Source organism: Coturnix japonica, chromosome 3 (assembly GCF_001577835.2).
Source record: "Coturnix japonica isolate 7356 chromosome 3, Coturnix japonica 2.1, whole genome shotgun sequence".
In the NCBI taxonomy this organism is placed as follows: Eukaryota; Metazoa; Chordata; class Aves; order Galliformes; family Phasianidae; genus Coturnix; species Coturnix japonica.
In genome coordinates, this window is record NC_029518.1 from 6344872 (window position 1) to 6370947 (window position 26076).

General features: G+C 39.5%; 1 long non-coding RNA gene across 2 annotated transcripts in view; it reads right to left on the reverse strand.

Annotated features, from left to right (window-relative positions):
- LOC107310797 overlaps positions 1-26076 on the reverse strand; it is a 385718-nt gene that overhangs the window by 238997 nt on the left and 120645 nt on the right. The gene's annotated exons all lie outside the window — the stretch shown is intronic.

The window sequence follows — 26076 nt, forward strand, 5'->3', positions numbered from 1 at the left end:
TTCCATTTTTGTTATACATACCAAGCCAAATGTATGGGTTATCATCATATATCATATGCTTACAGTACAATAATTAATTGTAAAAGATAGATAGCATAAACCAAGCCCACTGGAGTAAGGTGAATTGAATCAAGATGTGTATCACTTCCTTTCTGGAAATAAAAATCATTTTGGATTGAGATGAGACTGAAGTTGCTGATGCTACATCAGGTGTTACCAGGGAGGATTCTGTCCCACTCAATTTGCTATCTGTGTCCTTTAACTATCCCAAACATAAAAAAAAAAAAAAAAAAAGAGGAAATACATTGACCTGCCTTGCAAAAGACTACAGAGGAAACTGATAATATATATCCGATGCATATACATATATATAAAATATATAAATAAATATACACAAACACACACATTATATTTCAGATACGTGACAGAAAAATGACATTTAGGTTCTGCTGTACCTACTCTAATTCCTCATTAAGTGAGATTTCATTTGGAAGAGTTGGGCCTGTGGTCTGTCACAGGCAGAGGGATCTTTTCCTAAACGCCTTATGTTTGCTCTTGAGAAAATATAACTGAAATGCAATCTTAATTTTCCACCAAAATTTGGCACTCTGGAGTACCTCATCCCTAAGTCTTCTTTTCTGTGCCCTTTCATTAAAGGAAAAAAAATAAAAATAAAAATAAAAATAAATTAAAAAATGGAAGAAAAGAAAGAAAAAAGTAAAATCTACAGTATAAATTCCACAAATGCATTGTCTGGATCTTCACGCTATTGATTCCTTTATCACGAAAGTAATATCAAACTGAGAATATTTCTGTTCAGCAACTTCTAAATTAACAGATTCTGTAGTTTATTGGCCTTCAATGCTTGAGCAGGTTAAGATTGTGTAAGCAAGAAAGATTTCATTTAGAAAGAGAAGTAAAACGTCCATGATACCAACAGAAACATTAAGAGAGATTAGGCCATCTTTGTAAACTACTTTTCAGCTACTAAATTATCAAAAATAATCAACATCGCTCATTAAAGGAAATGATTTTTGAAATAAAGGAAATTCATTTTTAACTCAGTAACAGCTTATGGATATAAGAATGTATGATAAGAAGTGAGAGTTCTCCCACTTCTACTGAAATAAGCATTGACCAACATATGTGCCTTAGAGCAGATGGCCATTAGGTCTCACTCTTATGCACAATATGACCATTAAAACCTCTCCGCTAATCTAGCACCCAAAAATCTGATTTACAGAATACCTCGGAGTTTTTCTATGTGGTAAAGCTGTGGGCACAGCCTCGGTGGACACCAATCATTCTCAGAAAATGATGAGAATAGAATTTTAGTATATGAAACATGCACCCAGTAAATGTTTCTGGGACCATGTAGAAATGTTTTAAGGGGGAAGCAATGATAGTGTAGTTCATAGGGACACTAACAAGACTGTTCAGAAAAATAAGAATTGTAGTTTGGGGAGGGTTATCACTCTGTGTGAGGGTTGGCAATGCGTCCCTTTTGCTTTCTCTGTCATTTCTGTAGACCATTATTAAAATCCAGTGCAATCATTTAGCTTTTAAAGTGGTGACTTATTTTCCAGCTTATTTTAAAATCTCATTTCCATTACTTTAAGAGAGAACAGTATCTTCCGAATGGAAAGGCATATGAAATGGATATATTTAAAATGTTTCTGGTATTTTAGATGCTTCCAAATTTTACTGTTGTGGTATGTTACTACGCTGAACACACTTGGATCATAAATATCCTGCTGGCCAGAAAGTGTACTGGATGATTTCTGTAGATGCCTCTTAAGAGATCTCAGAAGTGCAGGCTCCTATCAGAAGTTTAGCCAAGGCATCTACAGAGATCATTTAGCTATGCACACTTCATTTGAAGTCCATGAAGTAGTTATTCAACTGAAGTGGTCTCTGCAGAGGAGCTCCCAAAGTGCTCCGCAGCTGAGAAGTGATCCATTGCATGATCTGCCTTCTGAAGAACTGAATTTGGGGTTCTTCCCCCCAAAACAGCATCTGTCAATAAAGAGGCAGGACTGCCATTGATGTCCAGTGGCATTAAGAGTCCAGAATCAGTAAACTTGTGGTGATTTATCCCTATTGAAGCCCTCACATCTATTGAAATTTCAGTCAGTCTGTTAACAAAATTAACGTTGAGCTAATTGGGAAGGAAATACTAAAAGAATGGTTTAAAAAGAGAAAAATTTAATTTCATGGAAAATGTAGTAAAATGTTGGTTAAAAGCTCAGATGAGAGATTAATGACTTTATAGTGCAGATGACAAATTGCCATAAAAATACCAATGTATGAACTTCTCCTTTCTAAGAAATTTTAAGATAAACCATGAAAAGAATAACTTAGAAATTCTAAAGCACTGGCAAATATGAACCAATTACTTATTATTTTATTAAAGTGGAGGTGGAAGAAGCAATTCTTAAGTCTTAGTGTTTGCCTCCTGGGGTCCTGGATTACTTTCCCTGTCAAATTAAAATGGAAAAGAGGAAAAAAAAAAATAAAGGGAAAAAAAAAAAGATAAATAAACATGAGAAATTAAGATTGTCTGTGTGTACGGAGGAAAAAGAAAAAGAAACAAGGAAATAATGTCCCGCAGTTATTACCAGAGCTAAGAGAAACAAAATTACTTGATCATAAATTCAGGATAATCTGGTTTTCTTTACGAGTTTCCGTTTTATTAATGAGAGGAAGGTAACACCTTAGTGTACCCGGATGAATTAAAAAGCCTATTTGTAGAAGCAGTCCTCCATAGGGGTCTCTAACAGAATCTCTGAGCAATCTTGGAGTCAGATAATTTAGCTGTAAAAAGGCAATATTAATAGCTCACCTCTCTGGGTACACCGACCCGTCTGGACAGAAGTAGAAAAGGAATGAACACTGGTATGAAAGACTGCAGCGTATTTGCATTGTCATTCCTTCCCCGAAGCCAAGAGGCTTGACAAGAGGGGAGAAACTCAACGACACAGAATCGGCAGACAGCCCGTCTCCCTTGTTTATGCACTTCAGCACACCCCTAGGAAGAGTTCTGAGGGGCAGCACGCTTGGAACAGCGAGTATTCAATACGTGCAATGAGGTGCTTTTATTTCTTGGAGAGCTGCAGCCAGCCCGATGGAGAGCTAACTCCTCTCCGCAGCAGCGGCGTGCGGGCAGACCCGCCTGCTGCCAGCAGCCCCACGGAAGCACCGCTCTGCGATGAGCAGCGCCTGCAGATCTACCCCGCAGTTCGCAGCACTGCCCCTACTCCGCTCCCATCCGACAGCCTCCATCGGACTACAGGGGATTTCTGTTCTGTTTTGTTCCGCTCCTGATATGTGGTCTGTTCACCCGTGCTCTGTGAGGGGTGGGAACACAATACCCTCTCTGAGTCTGTAGTACAGTACACTGGGATACTACTTCACTGCTTTTTTTTTTTTCATCTTATTACTCAAAAATAAAAGCTACAAACCTTAGCTTAAAAATAATTGTTCAAACACTTCAACTCCTCGGCAGTATTAAACACACCTGAAAAAACCATCCAGGTTGTGCAACTGCACCGGCTCTGGCAGTATAAGATCCCAAAAGTTTTCCAGGTCTGTCCTGGAGAATACATATACACATATATATACATATACACATCACAAATTTCACTTATTCCATCATTCTGTTGAAGAATGATTTTTAACACTCAAAATATGTATTTACTTCCTAATTTATTATTACTATTTTTTAAACAGAGCTCTCCTCATTCATTTGAACATAAAGAATATCTTTTCTTGCTATTCTGGAACAAACCTGATAAAAATACTCCTCGTGAAAATTCCAGTTGGATCCCATAAACTGCACTTCCATCCTGTCCACGGCAGAATATTTCTGAGAGCAAAGACATGAAGAGTAAAAGATCTGGAAAGGAATCATTTCAGATTGTGGGATACTGTGACTTTCTGTTACACTGAAGTAGGATCATTTCAGATTCCCCAAAACACTTTTTTTGTTCCTCCCTCCTCCTTCTGTATGGGGTTTAGAACGGTACAGACAGTGCTGTTAGACAACAGAGCTGCAAGGGGAAGAGCATTTCCTTCCACCTGCCCCTGGCAACCTTTGCTTCTCACAAAGATCAGAAAGGTTCTGATGTTAAGCCATGAGCAGAACTACAAGCCACGTGTTTACTAATGATATGTAAGAGCTGTATGGAAAGTTTCAACAGAAAAATATTGTCCCCGTAGAAAGCTGGGTTTTTAACTCAGTTAAGTTACTTTTTATGATAAACAAAGCAAGACTGGAAGAAAAGTATTACCAAAACCAATTAGTCTGCCTTTCATGTTAGGTTTTTTTTTGTTTTGTTTTGTTTTGTTTTTTTTGGTGGGTAGTTTCTTTTTGGTTGTTTGTTTTAGTTATATATAATAGTACTTCTGGTTCATTGTCTTTACTCCCATTATGAGGTTGCCCTTCTCTACTTAGGAAAGCAAAAAAGAAAAGAAAAGGAGAAGAGGAAAGGGAGAAGAGGGAGAAGAGAGAGAGAGCGAGAGAGAAGGAAAAAGGAAAAAACAAACAAAGGAGCAGAAAAAATAAAACAGAAGAAAAAACAAAGAGAAATAAAGAAAATAGAAAAAGAAAACAAAGGCAGAATTTGATCACACATCCAAACATTTAAGGGAGCCACATGAGGAAACAAAGCGTACGTGAGATCTTCAGTATACGATCTACCACTACATACAGCCCTCGTGGCAATATAATGAATTATACTAACTGAACCATATTCATTTTCTACCAAAAATTTAGATTGTTTCTATAATAATAATAATAAAATGTTTAAGCAATCCAGTAAAAGAAATATCCATCCTCTATCTTCTGACTAAATGTCCTCACAAGGTAAAGGATAGGCTACTGCCTCAATTAAATATCAAAAGCATTGTTCCACTGGTTTAAGAATGGTACCAATGACCACAGAAGTCTCATTTCAAATCAGGAATGACTACAAATAAGCCCTCAAAACCTGTCAGTGATCTCTGACATACACTTCTGGAATTCCTTATTTTACAAATGTTATTCAACTTTATCAAAGGAATTTTTAAAAAACCTATCATTCTTAATAACAGTTTAGTAGAAATCAAAACAAACCAGATTTGGCAGATTATGAAGAATGTAATTTTCTTCTAGAGGAAGGGTGAAGGTGACAAGTGTGGCTTAATTCACATAGAAATGACTTTAAGGAAAATCTGTTCCTGCAGAGCTCAAACAGACACAGAGCAAAACAGAATAAACCCTGTGAGTCGATCCCCATTCTGAATCCCAGCATATAGGCTACAGAGAGCTGCTATCAAGTTGCAATATGATGGCCCCATTTTTGCCAGTAGACAGGTAGGCAATCAGTCTGTGTCTTTTTCTTTCTTTCCTCTTTATTTTAATGTCTCTTCACTCTTGTTATTGGGGTATTATTTTTCACTATTCCAATTTAAACCTTTTATCAGAAATAAATCTTTCAGGTCTATTATCGCATAACAATTCTGTAGGGACAGGCATTTTGAAAAGCTGAAAGAGAGAAAAATGAGAATGAAAAGAACTTTTCTTTCGCAGGCCGCTATTAAAGTTTCCATACTGCTACATTACAACTGTAACGCAGTATCTTTAATGACAAATTATTACTATTCCATATTAAATAATCCCTTATGCTAAACTGATAAACAGTCCTGTTTTTTGCTAGTTTTTTAAAGGAATTCATTTGAACTTCCATATTTTCTTAATGTAGCTGAATTACAGTGACTCAAAGTTTATCGATAAGCTTCTAATTTGCCTGAGACCTTATGAAATTTAAAAACCCTGATCGTTCTTCCTTAAATCTACTTTTAGCCCACATATGGCCACTGACTAACCGATGAAAAACACACAACATGATTTAAGTGGTCCCCGGTTTTGTATTTTTTAAAGGTAATATTCCAAGAGAGGAAGGCAGGGAAGAAATAATTGAAATGAATGAAACTAGCTGTGAAATCTGGAGGAAGCCTGCAGAATTGCAGGAACATAAGGACTCTCTTTCTCACTGAGCCAGCATCAATGATTCATTAGCCACTTGCTAAAACTCAATAATCAGTTCATGAATGGCTGAGTTCAACCATTATGAAAACAATATACAGAATCAGTAAATAATGGCCTCTGATGAATCTGCTGTACTGTATTCCTTTTGAAAGAAAAAAAAAAAAAAACAATAGAAAGATCCAGAATAAAAGTAGAAAAGGGAAGCAAATGAACCCAATAAATCATATGGAAGCCTAACTTTGTACTGCACATATGAATTTACTTTGTGCATCCAAATTCTTTATAAGCTCTGCATATCTGATTTTCTACAACTGAGTTCATTTTCAAAACCTCAGTATATGAGTCTGAATGCTACTTCCTAATTCTTAGAATTAAATGAGGTAATTTTTTGGGGGGGTGTGTTATTTGCTTTTGTTTTGATGATGCAGAGCCAGAAAGTTCTTTCTATACTGAATGACAGCAGTAAAAGTATTTTTCACACACAGAAATAATGCTTTCATTGCAACATCACAGAAGAACTCTCTTCAGGCTCAGAATCTCATTAGTAATACCTGCAGACAAAATTAAGCCACAAAAAAGGAAGGGAAGGGAAGGGAAGGGAAGGGTAAGGGTAAGGGAAGGGATGAGAATAGGGATAGGGGTAGGAAAGGGAAAGGGTAAGGGAAGGGAAGGGAAGGGAAGGGAAGGGAAGGGAAGGGAAGGGAAGGGAAGGAAAAAAGGGAGCCAACCTCCAAGACCTGTAAGATTATCTAGGCATTGTTTTATAACTGTGATTAACAAGAGCATTTGTAGAGATTTTATTTTAGTTACATACGTGTATGCCAAAGCTGAATGTGAGAGAAGTTTCTTTAAGTTGCTGGGCCAGAAGATAACGAGTTTCACAGATTTCTCCAGCACTCAGGAGAAAGCGGGATCTTCACAGAATCTCGGGGCCAATGCATCTTTCTTTCTCTGAATTGAAGCCCTTGCTGCCTCTGTTTTTTTAAGTTTAAACTTGGAGGTTTGCTTCTGTGAATGGGGTTCCAAAGGAATAAAAAATATCCTTTAGTCCCATCCAGTGTGTATTTTGAAAAATTTAGCTTCCCTAAGGTCTTAACAAAAGGAAATCCTACTTGTGGGAAGAGATGATTAATCTGAGATGCTCCAATGCACTCTGTGTTGTAATGATGAAAAGGATGCTCAACAGGTCTAAGCCTTTCGAAGGGAGGATCTTTGCTGGGTGTGGTTCATGAAGCATCTTTAGCTCTTGACATAGCAGAGGGCATCTCAGAATAATAGAGCCGCTCTCCAGGGAACAAAATGAATTTCCAAGGCTTTTCTTTATCAGGTTAACGTTTGACAAGCTTGCTTTAATGCTCTCATTCTCCCCACAAGTATCACAGATGAGGAGGACAGGAAAAAGTTTGTGGCAGAGAAAGACAGAGGAAAAGAAATTCAAGATTTTCAAAACAGCATACCCCAAAGCACACCATCTCTGCTTACTGCAGACATCAGGTAATGAGAACAACTGGATGTACCAGAGATTATTCTAGAAACTTGAGCCAAAAATTAAACAACAACGACAAAAAAAAAAAAAAAAATAGTGTATAACGGCTGAGCGAAATGCAAAGAAACATAGAAAACCTCGTGAAATCTTATTGCTTAGGTGTATGGGCTGAAAATCAAGCAATGCTTAAAACTAAGTGCTCCGCAGAGCCATCAAAAGTCTATCATCAGCCCACCTTCAGTCATGCATTAATTTTCCTACTACTGACTTATTATTTACGCGATCCCACGAACACTCACAATCCTTCAAACAGAAGCAAAGGCACGGCCCTGTCCAGAAGATCTGCTGATCTGAGTTCATCCTAATATCGATACAAATAATGGAACACACTTTTGCTCTCTAAAATGGCAGTCAAAGCAAATTGGGCATTCTGAGCTGGGCTCTGGCAGCCTTTTGTATTGCTTTCATTAGAGTGTCAGGCTCTTAAAAAAAAAATAATAATGTGACAAAGGAAGGGTGGCTGGTGAGCTGGCAATCATACGACGTCTAAAGATCTGAGCTCCTCTGTAATGATCATATGTGATTTACAGAATCAAAGGGTCAAATTCTGCCCTCAATTACACACCTATTGCTAGGTGGTACACCGCCGCATGGCACAGTGAATTACAGAGAGCATTATATATCTGAAGAAACAGAAAAATGGTCTGCGGCCTTCAAAGTAACAAATTCAGTGTTGATCCTGTATTAAATAATAGCATCTAAATGTACAAAAATATCAATAAATCTTCAATGATGTTCTCTTTGTTGTTGTTGTTTTTCATTCTTTTAAAGACATTTGGTGTAACAGGACTGCTACATACCACTTTCTTTAGACAGCTTTTCTGGTCTAGTGTTCAATGCAGGAATATGTCCCAATAAGGAAAAACTGAGAATCAGGAAGTGGGCATTGTTACAATCCCCCAGAACACCAAAGCAACGGCTGGGCTTACTGGGAGTTCCCCATCTCTACTGTGCCAAACTCTCTGCCATTCAGATGCTACTGACAGTACAAGCTGGAGACAAAGGGACACAGCCAACCTCTTTTCAGCGGTCAGTGGGGACAGGGCAAGGGGAAATGGCCATAAGCTGGAGCATGGGATGTTCTGCACCAGTATGCAAAGGAACTTCATGGCAAGGGTGACGGAGCACTGCAACAAGCTGCCCAGGAAGGTTGTGGAGTCTACTTCTCTGGAGATATTCAAGACCTGTCAGGATGCCTACCAGTGCAACCTGCTGTACGGAGCCTGTATTCAGGAGGTTGGACTTGACGATGCCTAGAGGTCCCTTCCAACCCCTACAATTATTCTGTGATTCCATGAATTCCAGGTTTCTGTTGCCTCTTTGCTGCTTCTGCCTACTCAAAAAGGATTAATATAATGTATTCCACAGGAAAATTTATTAGACACCCTAGCTACTTAATTTGGTATGAATTCCCCTTCCCATAAGGGATCAGAAACACTACAGATCTCAGTTGCTGGCTTCTGCATTTTGTTATATTCATGCCAGCCTGTAATCCCAAACTTGCTGAACTTGTGGAGTTTCTCCACTTGCACAAGTAGGATTTCATTCAGGTACCACGGCAGATACTAGGAGGAATGGAATTGAAAGCCAGAGAAATTGAAATCTCAGCTGGCTCGAGGCATTTCTCTTATCCTTTCTATGTAAATACATGACCAAGGAGAAAAAATTACTGTTGATAAAAACAGCTTCTCGTCCACACTTGGTGAAATAGCTAGTACATTTTCTTTTAGGAAAATGCATTCAATCACTTTCTCCAAAAGCATACGCACATGCGTACACACACATAGATCTATATATAAATCTTAAAAGGAAAAGGCTGTCAAAGGCTGCTCCAAATTTCATACAGAAACAAATTTCCTTTAATGACTGCTTTGACTGCATGTTTTTGACTGTCCCCAGCACCCACCAGCATTTGATTCTGCTGCTCTTAGAGACCAATGTTGTGCAGAAACTCAGAGAGAACTCTGGAGGCAGGGAAAATGTTGCACAAACTAGCAGACTAATAGATACACGTATTTTTGTCGTAACTGTGTGCTTAGAACTTCAAAGTGTGTTTGTAGTGTTTGTTTTGAAATGCAATTAATATTCACTGTATGAATTTTTCTGCTTTCCCAACCGATAGCATTCGTGCAATTATTTGTAAATAAACGTAATGAATTTTACTGGAAGGCAGAAATAAATTCCAACTTTCCACTTGGAAAAAAAAATAAATAAAAAGGCAAGTATAAAGTTAGGGATGGCTTCAAAAGGGACCTAATCAACAAATGGAATTGCAGACTAGAGGAAACAATAGGCAAGGAAATGAAATAACGAGGAGAACTATTGAAGAGCAGCTCCATCAGTTCGGATGTGCCACAGAAACACCAGTGCCCTATGGTTCTGCACCTCCTTCCTTTGACTGGAACCTGCTCTGCCGTGATTTATGTTGTCAGCTCTGTGTTTCCGTGTCATTTTCAAAGAAGAGAATTTTCTGGATCTTCCTTTCCTTAGTTAATACACATGCACACACTCACACAAAACATATGTTAATAACTTCAGACCACAAATTTAATTTATCTCAGCTTTCCACCTGACATCATTTCTTGTCATGTGGCGCATACCCATCCGTAAACAAAATGGGGATTCATTACCATAGCAACAGAGAGTGTGACTTTGATCAGCTTCAATGATTATTTGTAGGCACACACGTTTACAGATATCAAAACCCTAAGTGAAGGCTGATTATCTTTCTTTAAAAATGAAAGCAGTTAGGTTGGTTTATCTGTATGAGAAAGAATGCATGCTACAGACACTAAAAAATACCTCTGAATGGAATGCAAAGCTGCTGGCCATCAGCCTGATGTCACTTCCACTTACCTGTGCATATATATATTCCTAATGTGAATAATTTGATGTATGCGGCCCATGACCAATAAAGTATTTTCTTTTTGTTCCCTGGCAGATGTGATATTTAGGGCGGTGCATGCAGGTGTTTGGGGGGCTGGCTTGTGTGGGATGAGAAGAGGTGGTAGTCTGTAGCTTGACAGAAAAAGAGGAAAAAAAAATCCAAACAATGTGTTGAAAAAGACTATAGTCAGAGCTGCGCAGGACCAGCTGTTTTTTTCTAATTAGAATAACAAAAATAGCACATGCTGAAATGTTGGGGGTTTTTGTTGTTGTTGTTTTTTTTCTTGTCTCAAAAGCAGTGAATGCTTTAGGAACTATAAGGAGAGAGCTTTAAAACCTATTTAAATGAAGGAATGTTTCAGGAGCCATATGGAGAAGGAGAAGAAAACGGGAAAGCAGAGAAACGTTTTATTTTTAGCACAAGTATTTCAATTCTTCATCCAATATTATACAGAAATTATCAGACTCTTAAACTCCCAAAAACAAGCTGCTTATTGTATCACAGCTTAAACTAGATATTTTAAAATATTTAGTGTATTTCAGTAATGCATCCTTCCAGGTACTGCAAATTCCATTATATGCCCTGAGCATGCAATGAGATATATTACTTATGATATATCTGCATTCCAGTAATGTACGATAGCAGCACATAATCAAGTATGTGACAAACACTCAAAACGCACACGGCATCATCAGTCTTTTTTCCTTCCACTCCATCCCTCCCTCCCCACCCCCCCCTTTTCTCTTTTTCTTTTCCCGAAGCAGGGATGATTCAAAACTTACAGGAATAACATTTGTAACAACTCTGGCATTCTGGACATCTGCACTGTTAGAGCACTTTAAATAAAGTCACATGGCCATAGGGAAATTTCACAGAATTAAAATCACAGTGCCTTGCCAAGGTGTATAACTAGTTTGTTTTCAGCTGTTCTCCTCATGAATAATTACCAAGCAGGCATATCCTTAAGCTAGCACAAGCTGTCATTTCACCAGAAATATTCAATATTTAAAACAGAATTTAGAATTTGGAATTTCATAAATGAAAATAATTGCAGCTCAGGCAAAATAGCATCATTCCAGTGCCATACCAGTTTTGCTTTCTACAATGCTTCAGCACGTTAAGAGTTGTATTGAATTCTTTTTCCTACATAAGCAACGAAAATGCAAAAGGAATGGCAAGTGTCTTCCCCCAGAACTAATACTTCGCTAGCATTTTACCGACTATCCCTTTATCAAGCACAAAAAGAGAAAACACAGTGCGATCCCAAGACTTCCATCTGTTTCAGTCCATTTTGATCAAACACACGATGCGTATTCGTTTCCACTGCCATATGTGTGAGCGCGAGCCAGCAGCAGCTCCAATCAGGACAGGAAGGGCTGGAGGCAGGAAAAGGATGGAGGTGCAAGAGATGGGGTCCCGACAGGTCCCAGAGCCACACTGCACCCAGGAGGGAGCACCCCAGGGTTCTTGGGGGCCACAGGCCATCCACATCCCCTCCTGTCCTCACAGCCACGGGACTGGTAGAGGTGGCCGTGGCCAGCAAGGACAAGGTCATGTCCCTGTTTTTTCTGCTGTTGCAATCAGATGGGATAGAATAAAGGAGATTTGCGAGGCAAGAGAATACCACACTTTCCTTTCACACGAGGTTTAGTAGTGGTACATTATTATAATATTATGAAAATCTTTATTGAAGCTTGAATAATGCCCTGAAATAGATATTGAGCTGGTTAATAAATTACATTTTCAAATGAGAGAGATTTTATCACCAAAACATCTCACGATTAATTTCTAATGTGAGGCTTACGTCCCTAACTTAAAACGTTTGATTTCGCATTTGTGTTCAAAGGTTGAGCACTTAGTAAAGTTTCCATAAGAAACTCACTGAATTTCTTCTCTATATTGAAAAAAATTAAATAAATAAAATAAAATCACTAACCTGTTAATCCACTACAACTTCATAACCTCAATTATAGCTCTTGAGATGAAGGTGATTAAAAATAAGTATTTCCCACCACTTTCAAAGAGCAGGTCATACCTTCCAGAGGAATTCTGTTTAAAACGTTTCAATGGCAAATTAATGGCGATAATTAGAACTGGTCAGAAATGTTGCACAGGGCATTTCCCATTTCCCAACTAGTTCCAGCAGTAACCACGCGGTATTTCAATGTCCCAAGTAATCCACTGCACTAACTAGGATTATTTCCACAGAAAGTGAGAGGGGATAATAAAACTAGGCGAGCTATGAAGGAAAAATCAGCACAAAAAAAGGCACAGTATTAAAGTTACAAACTCATCTCCTAAATCTTAGCAGGGAGCATGAGGCCAAACTTCTACTCTAAGGAATATTTTAAGATATTAATTTCAATTAACTAGCATTTTACTTGGCCCACAGCTCTTATTTGTGGCACACAATTTTCTAATACATTTGACCAATCTACTGTTGTTACTTCTGAGCAGTCCACGCTCCTTGATCCTGGATCCAGGATCCAGGCAAAGCTGTGATGAGGTTGCTGGATTTTTCAGGATATCTTCAAGTACTAAACTTAAGATATCACTTTTTAATTGGGTATTACCAGGCCCCACTCAGCATCGCAAACGTGCATGTTTATACATTCAGCACTCATTTCATTCATATTCTCAAAGAAACAAATTGGAATTCTGCTTTTGTAACTCACAGCCAAGCATCAGGAAAATACAAAAAACAACCCACAAAAGAAACAGAAACACACAAAAAATTCAGACTACTTAACCCTACCACTGGCCAGAATTTCTCTATTTAACTCCAACCCTAAAAAGTGAGAGCCGTTCTCCTACATTTAACATTTCTTTTCCTGCAGTGCTTTTCCAAAGCAGCTTTCTGGCTGACACATCCCAGCCACAGCTCCACCTGTAACTCTCCCACCTGCACCGGATTTTACTACCATCGAATTCTCAAGAAGTAAGAATTCTTTCATTGTCTTTATGGGGACGGGAAGAGGTTTTAAGCGAGCTAGGCTGCATGCGAGGCTTTTGTCTCATTTTAATCAGGATGTTGGATGCACAATTCAATACTGATTGTGTAATCAGGAAGCAAGAAGAAACAGAACACAAACGAATTACTATAGAAAACTGTCCTCATAATGGGGTCACGAAGCATAGAGATATACATTTATAATGCTCTGTCAAATTACATTACGTGAGAAAATAAATTATCTTAAGAGAAAGTAAGTTTTAATTACAAGCACAATACTTCTTCAAACTGGGGGGAAAAATGCTAACCCCTTATTATTATCATTACATAAATGTAGCATCAATGTGCATAGAAGTGCCTGTACAGGGCAGACTTCCCCCACTGCTTGGGACCGTGTGCCTGTAAAGTTTAGGATTTAAGAATCTTCACTTACTATTTTTTTGAGAGGTTTTATTTTCTCACTGTCCTTTTGTGAAACAGAAACCCAAACAATGTGACAATAGCAGTTTGTTGCCACGTGCATGGTAGCACTTAGAGGGGCTTGCACTAAGACACAGCGCAGCTTCTAAATCACAGGAAAAAAAGAACACAGAAGGAACAGAAAACATTTTTTTTTCTATTAAAAAGAACAAAAAATCAACACAGAAACCACAACATACCCTATTGTAATTTTAGCAAACAACTGGAGAACATCTTCCTAATGGGAAAGAGAATGTTGTAAGGATGCACAATTCACCACGCGACTGCACATTTAGTTAGAATAGGTACAACGGCAAGTGAGCTTTTTACAATCTAATTGCTAGCAGTAAGGCAACAGGTGTTAGACATGCCAGCCTAATAAAGTCAGAGATGGAATCAAGTCTTTGAAAAGGAAATGTTTCTATCAGCCAGCCTTGGCTACAGGTCCAGTAAAGTCCCAAAGTGCTGAGCTGGGCTCTCTGAGCCTCATGCCAGCCCGGATGGTGTCAAGGAGCTCTGCACACGCACACACACACACACACACACACACGAGCACAAGCACACAGTTGCTGCATCAACACCCTGAGGGGAGGGCAAGGTGTGGGAAGGGGAAGTTAGGCCATGTCATTCTCTAGCTAATATGTCATTTTGTGACAATACAAAATGAATTTTTAAATCATTGTCGGCTTTCAGAGGTGCCAACTGTTCACCCAATGGTTTTCTGGTTGCATTAAAACATCTTTCTTACCACAAGGTGGCATCTTCTTATTTTTATATAAAACATCTGAATATTTACATAATTTGAATAATTTTCTACACCTGAACGTTCCTGTTTTTTTTGTTTTTTTTCTTGATGACAGCCATTTAGCATCTGTGCAGATACCCAGCAGTGATGTTAGACTTCACCCCACAAATGCTCACGGAAGGAGCTGCTGCTGCTGCTCTTAAACCTTTTCACAGACACCGCATACATCCTGAATCCCTCTGCTAAACATTGTGCTGACAAGGCGTTCAGGAACATAATGATACTCCTTTCAAATTCTGTTTCAACTGGAATTAAGAATTTACACCACGCATTAAAAAAGGCTGAGCTTTCTCCCAAAACGCCTATTGGAAGAGTACATTACTGGAGTAGTGTGACCAGCTTCTCAGCATGCAGATAGCTTAAAATATAACACAGAAATTCTCTAAAGCCAAGGAACTTTACACTCCATAGTTTAGATGCATAAACCCAAACAATTCTGGAAATGCACGAAATGCACTAGCAGGCTTTTCATTTTTTTCCCCTTAACTCTACTCAGATCTGTGCTAATATAACCCATATGAGAAATACAAGGGGGAAGTTCGAAGTCTATAATGACTTCCATTTTGTACAGTTGTCTCCTTCCAAAGGTGAAGTTATTCATCTAAGCAGAAGAGCATAACATCTACCAACGGCATCCAACTTAATGCAAAAAGAAATTACAACACTAGTGAGAAATTAGAGGGCTGAGTTCCCATGGCAGCACTTAAATCCATCTCCCTCCCCAGTTATAACTCACTAAAATAGGGGGAAAAGGGGGAGAAAAATAATAAACATATATACATCACTTCATTAGATATGTCAAGCTGGACATGAGCCAGCAATTTGCCTCGCAGCCCAGAGAGCCAATGGCATCCAAAGCAGCACGGCCAGCAGGGTGAGGGAGCTGGTGAGGCCTCACCTGGAGCACTGCATCCAGATGTGGAGTGCTCAGTACAGGAGAGATATGGAGCTGTTGGAGAGTGTCCAGAGGAGGGCTACAGAAATGATCCCAGAGATGGAACACTGCCCTGTGAGGAGAGGCTGGGAGCTGGGGCTGTGCAGAATGGAGAAGAGAAGGCTCTAAAGTGACCTGATAGCAGCCTGTCAATATCTGAAGGAGGGCTATATGAAGGAAGGGGACAAACCCTTTAGCAGGGTGTGTTGTGACAGATCAAGGGGAAAAGGTTTCGTACTAAAGGAGGGGAGATTTAGATAGGACATAAGGAAGAAGGTTATTTTTTATTTTTTATTTTTTTTTTATTTTTTTAATATGATGATGGTGGTGAGGTTCTGGAACAGGCTGCCAAGAGAGGCAGTGAATGCTCCATCCCTGGAGACATTCAAGGTCAGGCTGAACCAGGCTCTGAGCAACATGATCAAGCTGTAGGTGCCCCTGTTCATTGCAGGGAAGCTGGAGTGGATGGACCCTTAAGGGTCCCTGCCAGTTCAACTGGTTCTATGATCCTACGAGCTTAAGGCTACCAATGCCAATCTCAAGCCATTGTTGACTTCAAAATGCCCCCAGATTCCTGCCCCATATTCACAGTCATGGTGCAACTGCAAACAAAGGGAAATCTTCTGCCAAAGCTTTATTTTATTTTATTATTTTCAGGAAGAAATTCAAATTTAATACTTCTCAAATGTTACAGAAGTTCTCCTCAGCTTCACTCCAAATTTCTAAGCCAAAGGGCTTTCTTTACATTTTCAGGAAAACTGGTTTGGTTTCTTAACTTGAAACTATTTGCTTACAAGCCTACTCCAAAGAATTTTCTCCTTTACAAGCAGTGTTTTCAGAGGCAGGCGCAGGAGAATCATGATGTTGTGGTGGAGCATCAGAATATTTCTAAGCCCGGCTCTCCCACAACTCCCTAACCAAGCTGTTGGATAAATACTTTTTATTTGCCTGTGATTTCAAGAAGCAGAAAAATATTGCACTGTTTCTCATACATAACCTAAATAGATGGCTGCAGCTTTGTGAAAACAATTCGTGCTCACAGTATTTTCTGCATCCCAACTGAGAGATCGGTGCAGAGCAACATCGAGTTCCTGGCTATAAGCAAAGAACCACTTCACTCAAGAGCTGAATTATCAATTTAAAGCAGCAAGATGAAAATGTAATCATCTACAAATACAAACGAAGCAACAGGTCTAGCCATTACATTTAACTCCCAATTATTTGCAGCTGCAAAAACATACAAACCATCATTTTTTTTAAAATTTTATTTTATTTTATTTTTTGCACACACAGTTTCATTTTTGACCCCTGAAAAAAAATCACTTCCTATGTTTTACCTGCTGCGCTGGGGGAGCTTTCCAAACCTCGGGCTACAGCAGATGCCTTCTTAACTGAACTGACCTGCATCAGATCATCCACAGAGAAAATCACTTCAAAAACTGCTTGGGGAAGCTGCATCTCTTTGGGTCTGACGGCCACTTCTAACATTATCTGACAACTGAAAACAAAGGGGAGCCACTCACGGGCACAAGTACCGGATGCTTATCACAACCACAAGTGGAAAACAAGAGCAAACTAGTGTAAAACCTGCACGGTCTTTTTTAAAGGCGTGCCTTCAGTTAACTAGTCTTTACCAATTACTAGGCTTGACTGAATGGCAAGTAGTTAAGAATGAAAACAATGGCCCTAAAGTAGCCTGCTGCAGTTCTTATTTTGTTTGCTTTTTGTCTTGCTTCTGTCAGTTATTCATACCTAAGCGTTACTGTGTATTTGTATACAAAGTCCTGTTTTCAAGCAGCAAGGCATTCCCGTAGGGCCAAGCACAGCGTTTTGTAAGATCTGGTGAGAGCCGTAAGATCCCATCTGCCAAATCCAATAATGCTTCCAGGATTGGGCTGACAACCTCTCCTCCCTGAGCACCCCGGGGTATAGGGCTAGGGGATCCCAAGCCACAGGCAGGAAAACAGGTGGGCATGGAGTGGGGAGCACTGAGCATGCACTGACCACCTCTGCACACTCTCAGATCCCCCATGTTTGCCTCCAAACAAAATCAGCCTTTAAAGCATTCAACCCAAACATGCAGCATCTCCAAGAAAATATAAATATCATGGCCTTGCATTTATCTTAGTGCATGACCACAGCTACATGTATTAGATAAAATGCTTAGTCTTAAACTGTAGAATGTAGGCTCACACTGTGTGCATTAAGAAATTCTCTATGTGTCTAGAGCCCAAGGAGACACGGGTTGGTTAACCCCAACAAATGGAGGCATGAAGAAGCCCCACCTTCACTAGGTCCATCTGCTCTATACTTTTCTCTTTGCACTAGATGAATTAATGTGGCGTGGTAAAGTCTGTGTAGAAACTGTCCCACAAAGCAAATGCTTTCTGCAAACGCAACAGAAAATATCTTTTTGTGCCAGTGTGCCACTTGACTTGCCTGTTGTGCTTCCCTGAGCAGCACAGCCACCACCAAAACTAAACCTTGGTCTGCTGGAGCTGTCATCATTGCCTCTCCTCCAGCTTATCTTAAGCTCTCTTACTTTACAAATAATATTAGAACATAACCATCATGATTAAAATCCTTGATGCTATTACCTGCTACTATGGCACGATACCACTATCATTCCCTCAGCAGCACTGGATGTATTCAGGTTTTCAGGACGGTCTGTATTAGCGCATAACTTTTCTGTGGTAGCTCTTTCATGTCTTTGAATTGCAGGAGAAACATCAATAACTTCCAGCTAGACCAATATATTTTGGCTAGGAAGCAGTTTTTCCACATGTCAACGTAAGAAAATGAAAAGCAGATCCTCTATTTTGATATCTTACTGGCTACTCTGTTATTCTAACTAATGAATGGAGCCGACAGCCTACATCTCCTTATAATTTACTTCTCATTTCTTTTAATTTATCAATGCAAAATAATTTAGCATAGAGTCATTAATTGAATTTTTGAGAGAGAAGCGTTATTAGATACGTTAAATTTCAACAATGTGGCTTCAAAACAGCTGTAGCCATGGATTTTTTTCTTAAGCCTTAATTGAACATCTGTGCACTTTAATTGATTAATTTGAACTAAATGCAAAGGAAAAAATAAAAGCAACAGTAGATATCATGAATGTAACGAATTTATTTTCGTTTCCCAAACTCCCTTAAATAACAACTTTATATGCATATCAGATTGCAAAAACAGCAGCATTAAGCAGCAGCAAGTTCACCCTACATTTCCAAGCACTACACAGTATCATCTCATAAAACAGAAAGAACATATGAGAAAACATTTGCACACCCATTTGTGTACAGCGTACATGTAGTCTGTGGTGCTTTGTTTCTCCAAAGAGCAACTTTCCCAGACAGGCGGGAGGACAGAAAAGCTTTATTTCCCTCTGTATCCTGCTATGTAGGCAGGACAGGAAGCCAGCTCCTGAACAGTGCCCCAGCTGGACTTGTTCTGTAGCTTGTGCCCGAGCTAACATGGTGCCTATATATATATTACGACTTTAAAAAAAAAAATAACCTTACCAAAACCAAATAATATTACCAAATAATAAAACAAATTACATTCCTTAAATATAGTTGTGAAAGTAACTTTAAAAGGAGATAGTAGTGCAGAAACCAAAACGCTTACCAGAGTAAGCACACAGATCATTTCTATTGGACAGGGAGGTGGTGGTGTCACCAACTCTGGAGGTCTTCAAGGAACATTCAGACAGTGTATTAAGGGACATGGTTTAGTGAGAACTATTGGTGACAGGAGGATGGTTGGACTGGATGACCTTGTAAGTCTTAAAAAGTTTTAAAAACTTTTAAAAAAGTTATTAAAGTTTTAATAACCACATTTATGGGACATTTAGTAGAGCTGCAAAGAACACGTAGGAAGCAAATAACTTATGCTATAGTCCCCCGATTTGTGCATTTTTCCACAGAGGCCTATTACTGCCCATACTTCACTAAAGCATTAATGTTTGTTTCTCCGTAAAACATTCCAGCTCCTTGTTCAAATTAAAGAAGGAAGAAGAAGAAGAAAAAAAGCTGTCAGTAAAAATCACATTTTAAGATAGATTCAAGAAAGGAATACCATAACGCACAGCTCTCTTGTTGCATCAGGTAATCATAACTATTAGAGGTTATTTTGAAATACTTTTTTAGTGTTTTAGGACTATTAACGTCATGTTCAAATCACTCCAAGGCTTTTTGTTCTGTTGGTTGTTTTCCTTTTTTTGTTTTTTTTTCCTTGCTGTTGTTTTACTGTTCAGGGGGATGCAATGACTCATTGGCATATTTCCAGCACAAGATGCATTTGAATAATACATGACATGCCCTTTAGCTAGCATCACAATGCCAGATTTAAAACAAGGTAAGAAGTTTCTCCATATACACTCCCAGCGTTCAGCTGCTCATAATCTATAGCACTAACAATTCATCATCGAACCCAGAGACTTGCTGCCAACTTATCAAAGTGGCCACTGGATGCATATGATCTAGTCTGAGCATCTGGCTCTTCACTGCTCCTGACATTAGCACAAACAACAGAATCAGTGGACTATTGAATGCAATTACAGTAACCGAGACAGACAATAAAGATTGATAGCACCGTCTCTTTTTACATCACATACAGAACTAGTGGGGGTTAAAGCTTTGCCTTGAGCTGCCTTCATTTAACAATGATTGAAAATATGCAATTGTGATGGTAAAACACTGCAGCCTGTACCACTTCATTTACTGGACACATTATCAAATTAAATGAAAAGTGAACTGCCAAAAGCAACAGTTATTATATATTAATGATGAATATTTACTTAGCATTGTTCACAAATCACACAGAGAACAGAATCCTTCTTGTTATCTTCTTTGCAGGCTACAGATGAGTAGCTTAACATTTCTATGTTTACTCTAAATCTTCTGTCTACGAATCTCTAAACACAGGCGTGTGCGATCGGTTTTGTGCCTATCCATGTGGTTACAAATGTGTAATTAATATAATGCTCCAGGAGTAAATGAATCCTAATTGCTGCAAGGATTCTTCACCTCAAGTCACAGTTGGTTTTATTGAAAGTACTTAACTAACCAGAGATACTAAAGGAAAGTAGTATTTTGTTTCCATCAGGCTTTGAACCGTGGGTCACATGGCATTCAACAATTTAGCAAGTGGAAAAATCCAGAAGCCCCCAGTGGACCAGATTCATCAAAGACACATCTCTTACAGAGTAATTCAAACAGTATTAGGTTACTGAATACTGAGAGAGCTAAAAAATATACAGTGCATTTAAACCACCCAGATCAGGAAAAGGAGTTATGCAAATAACATTGTCATCAGCTGTTCGGCTAAAAACTAACTCCTTGTTTTACAGAAGCCATGCTAATAACATAATTACCTCAAATTACATGCAATGTATGGCAATAGTCAAGCTAGTGAATGGCAGAACTGGCAGCCTCTTGGTGGCTGTAGCCTATTTCCTATTGATCACTGTATGGCAAAAGAAGTGCCTTCTAATAAGATACAAACACCATAGTGCAACAGCAGGTAAAAGAGAAGGAAAACAGGCCCATCCCTTCCAACAACCACTGATGGCTCAAGAGGAGCACAATCTCTACCCAGAGCAATACTGCTCCCTTGGCTGCTAAACCTTGAACGAGGGCGAGTCCATGCTCCATCCCTTCTGTTCACACAGGTGCACTCCTTGCACCTGAGCTCCCTAGGTTATCCACACCTCCTCACCTGGTGCTCAGTCACAGGTTCAGGCTGTGACCTGGCAATTCCACTGCAACAGTTTCTTACAAGAATGGTGTCATGCAAGAATTGATATCATAGAGAAATTTATTTAAAAAAATGTCTTTGCCACAAACTCAAACAGTAATAAGTCTACTGTCAGTTCCTTTAAAAAACTTCTGTTGATTTTAGATCAATCACAGTGAAGTAGCGGCTGTATAACCTGTGGTCCTGGTACTGCCTGGTTTGGGGTTACATGCAGAGCAAATGCAAACAGATGGTCTGTGTCATGCAACGATATCCATGCATGCAGATTTTTTACTGTGCATGAGCACTGCTAGCTCCAAAAAAGCTCTCAAAGTAGGTACAAGTTGCTCTGCAGGAGCATGCTGAGCTAGCTTAGACTGAATGGCTAAGCTGAGAAGTTTTAATAAAAATAGGTATTTGGGATTTTTCCACCCTTTCCCTTACAGATCTGCATAGTAAAGTAAAGCCATTGACAGAGCACTCGCTAATACACATGAATCGTATCCTTCAAACATTTTTAAAGCAAAATGATTATAACCCAAGAATTTGATCTCATTTCTACAAATTGCTGATGTAAAGACAGTATGGACCAAACTTTATAAAAGAAGAAAAACAAGAGAAAAACATTTGTGTTTCTAGCTGCTAAGCCATAAAAGTGACAAACATCCAAGTATGCCACAATAGAAAACTGTGCGCTGATCCCACACGATAAATTGAAAAAAACAACATTTTGTATGGTGCTGTTTAACAATAGTGCAAAAATAACTGCCGGAAACTCTGCCTAAGGATGGCCCACAGACAGTTCTGGACGGGATGAGGCATCAATAGGGAAACTACAAGTAGAACAAATGAATTATCTGAAGCCTACTGCAAAAAGGAAACTGAGGACAATTCTGTCTTCAGATGACATTTATTATCATTCTCCTCTCGCCTTTTTAAGCACAAAACAGCTAAATTTAACACAATATTTTTTGAGAAACATGTGCATTTTATTATATTCACATTTACTTGCTGGAAATATCATGAGAAACATTAGACTTTTTTTCCATCCGTGCCACTGTCTCCTCTTGAGTTTCTATATGAAGTAACAATAATCTGTTCCACAAAGCAGCAGAACTATTGAAGCCCATTTTTTACAGCCATATTTTGTCCTCCCACACCAACCATTACCTCTATCACAGAAAGGACAGCAAGAAAGGCTGTTGTGTGTCCCAGGATATGCATGCGTTGACTGATCAGCAAGCTGCTGACATGGGAGAGAGGACAGCGAATGAGTCCTGCCCATCTTCCCTCAGCAAGGTACCTGAGAGATGCCTGTCCTGTACTTACACGACAGCAGCTTCACAATTCTCAAAACACAGTTACTTCAAAACTCCTTTACAAACAGGTTTACAAATGCTGGAGTCACAGAAGGGAGATGTGCAGGCCCACGGGGTGAACCTCATCTCCTTAGAAAACTAGCTATGAGCTGTCATTGGGAAGGAGGTGGCTGCCTGCCTTCAGAGGAGGTAGGACATTCCTCCCGAATATTTTTTCAGGGACTAGAGAAAAAATTGCAGTGAGCTGAGAATTACAGGGGAAAGAAAGGAAAGGACAGAATTTCCTTTCCCAGAGTTAAAGATTTTGTCCCTGATATGACTGAAGTCTGAGATAAATCAACGGCTCTACTCATCACTTAGGGAAGGGCATAGCCCCAACCCTGCACCACAAATGAACATGGTATCACTTTCAGAGGAAAGTAATTGCATCTCAGTTACAGGAATCAGAATCTGTAGATGTAGATAGATAGATCAATAAGGTGAATATAGATTCAGCTTTTCACAAATTTTGGTACACATTTCCACACTTCACCAGTGTATTTCAGTGAAGATACAGTCCAGCTGCATCGCATTCCAGAAAGAGAGGAATAATCAAGTCAGACACATTCTATCATGGTGGACAGAGTGGGAAGAGATTCTGTTGTTAGAGACCTTTTCTAAAGTGCAGGGAAATTAAGCTTAGTTTTTTATCTCTCCATTTATTTTGCCATTCATATTGTGTCAAACACCAGCCACCAAATCAAAAATGAAGTGTCACTCATTCTCCTCAAATACCCATAAGAAAAGCCCCGACTCCCAAGCCACCCTTCTGCCCTCAAGTGTTCCTGTGACCTCAGCGACAGCCCCTCTGCAGAGAAAGGAGGGACATCAGAGCCACAAAGCTGTGTGGGATGACACCACCACCACATGCTTCCCCACCAGAGCTTAGTAGCATCAAGTACATCTGAATTTTCATATCCCTATCAATAAATAAATATGCTCATTAATTTTAAAATATTGCCATATAACACGTAGAATGGGTCACACAAACATAGCAAATGAAAAAGGAACAAGAAAATATTCCAGCATGGAGAGTGCTTGAGAACTTAAACATACTGATCTAAGCACAGAAATGTGCTCTAAGCCAGTGCTCTTAAATCCCCCTCTGTATATTGACACAGACCTTTGCTGCAGCGTTGGACAAGAAACAGAACAGCTTGTCTGCCTCTGCAAGTCTACCTAAACAACACTCTAATTTATTTGTCCATTAAAATATACCACAGGTAATAATCCTTTATCCACAAATATCTCGAGTTCAGGGAAAAGAGCTTGTTTCAGCCAGTTTGACAGAGGCATGAAATAGGCAATATCATGCAAGATGAGAAATCTGAAAATGATATTTAATGTGGAATGGAAAAAGTGCTGTTATATAACACAAAAAGTTCGATGTAGTCATGCTTTAATATTTTCCCCAAACTAAATCATGTTATTCTGAGGCTACCTTCAGCATCATGCACTTTTGGTCAAGGAGTGATTTTGTTTCTTGCTATGTCACAAGAAGAAAAACAGCCTCAGTATGGAATAGGCCAAGTATGAACTTGCTTGATTCTGAAACTAGTTTTTCTCACTGCTGTTTTACTTTAAAAGTAGTTTATTTGAAGATAGCTTTTACGTACACACTTTTATAACCCAAAGTCTCAAAACCTGCTGTCACTTTCAGAGCAATTACACATTACGTATTCATTCTTTTTATTTCAGAGGACCATCTGTATATATTAAGTTACACATGTCCAATTACTTTGCAGGGATGCAGACTATGTTAAAGAAGTTCTTGAGATAAGAACACAGGATCTGGATCGTGCTGCTAGTACACCTCTGAGACCAAGCAGGATAATTGCTCATAGTGAGAAGAGCGTCGTGGCCATGCAGAGTGTGACTCAATGCCAACAAAAACCGGGGGAGAACACCTGTTCACTTAACCTCACGCCCCATCAAGGGACTTTTTTCACTTCCTTGTTTCTGCCACAACTGTCAGGTACCCGTTGTTCAAAATTACACTCACACATCATTTCACAAGCACCCATCTTCAGAAATTAACTGAATTAGAACTGTGCTTGGCTCTTCGTCAGAGGAGTGCATGTTCTGTTTCTTGGTGGAACTGAACACCACAGCATCACCACTGGGCATCCAGAGCCTTACATCTCTCTTAGCATACTGTGCTGAGAGGAATATGGCTTTTTTTAGACTCTCTCTAGCACCCATTGGGAAGGACTATAAATGCACAAAGATCAGAGCTCTCCTCTGGAAATCTCTGCCCTTCTCTTCTGGCCTTAGAGGAGGCCTAGCACAACTGATCTTCTAACTCAGACACTTTGAACAAACACCTAAAGATAAGGAAACAAGTCAAGACCCTGGAAGAGAATCCAGTAAATGGGAACAGGTCTTTGGCAGCCTTCCTACGAGAGCTGGAGTAAAGCACTTGACCTGTGTTTCAGCTCCCTATGTGTTTAATAGAAGGATAACATTACTGCCCTAACTCACAAGGGCACAATAAACACATTAATGATTATTATACCCTCTGAAAATATGGTAATGAAGGCTGTAAGTATAAGCACCATCATAAGAAACATTTCTGTGCACTTACTTTCACTTAGCAGTACTTTCCATACTTCAGAGCATCCTTAAACACATACAGATCTTAGGGTAGAACTTGGGGGGACACTCAGCCCAAACCCACCACAAACTTTGGAGCTGTTTCTGAGAAAGGCTCAGCTGCTGCACCTTTGTAGTAGCGTGGGATGCAGTCCTGCTTAGCAGGAATAGACTCTGCTATGGTTGTTGTCAGCAGAGGTCACTGATAGACACTGAGTATCCTCAAATGCTGAATTCCATCACTACTTCCATTCTCAGGCAGCTCCCCTTGGCATGACAAATGAGGACACAGGGGACACCAACCACAGTATGCAGAGGCCACATGCGCTGCCTACCTGCACTCCCCAGCTGCAGCAGACAGGGGCACCATGCACCAGGACAGAGCCTGCCCTCTGGCACCAGAAAACAGTGCAGTAAATGCCTTACAACTTTGCCATTTCCTGCATCCTGCACCACATCACAGCAGGGAGAACTACAATAAAACTGCTTTCCCTCTTTACTCATTTAACAGCAAAATCTCTAAAATCTTTAAAATCTCTTAAATTCCAACCCCCCCCCCACCCCCCCACCCCCAGCCCTTCCCCTCCGTTCATATTGTGGCATGGAGTTAAATGCATCCCTTTTCTTCCCCCTCTGGTTCCTATTCCATCCCCATCCTGAGGGCCCCTTCTCTGACTTAGAGAGCTGAAGGTCGCAGGATAAAGTGCTCCAAGTTATAGAGCACACACACTCAGACAGACAAGGAAAACCGCAAATACCGGACTGGTCAATACAGGGA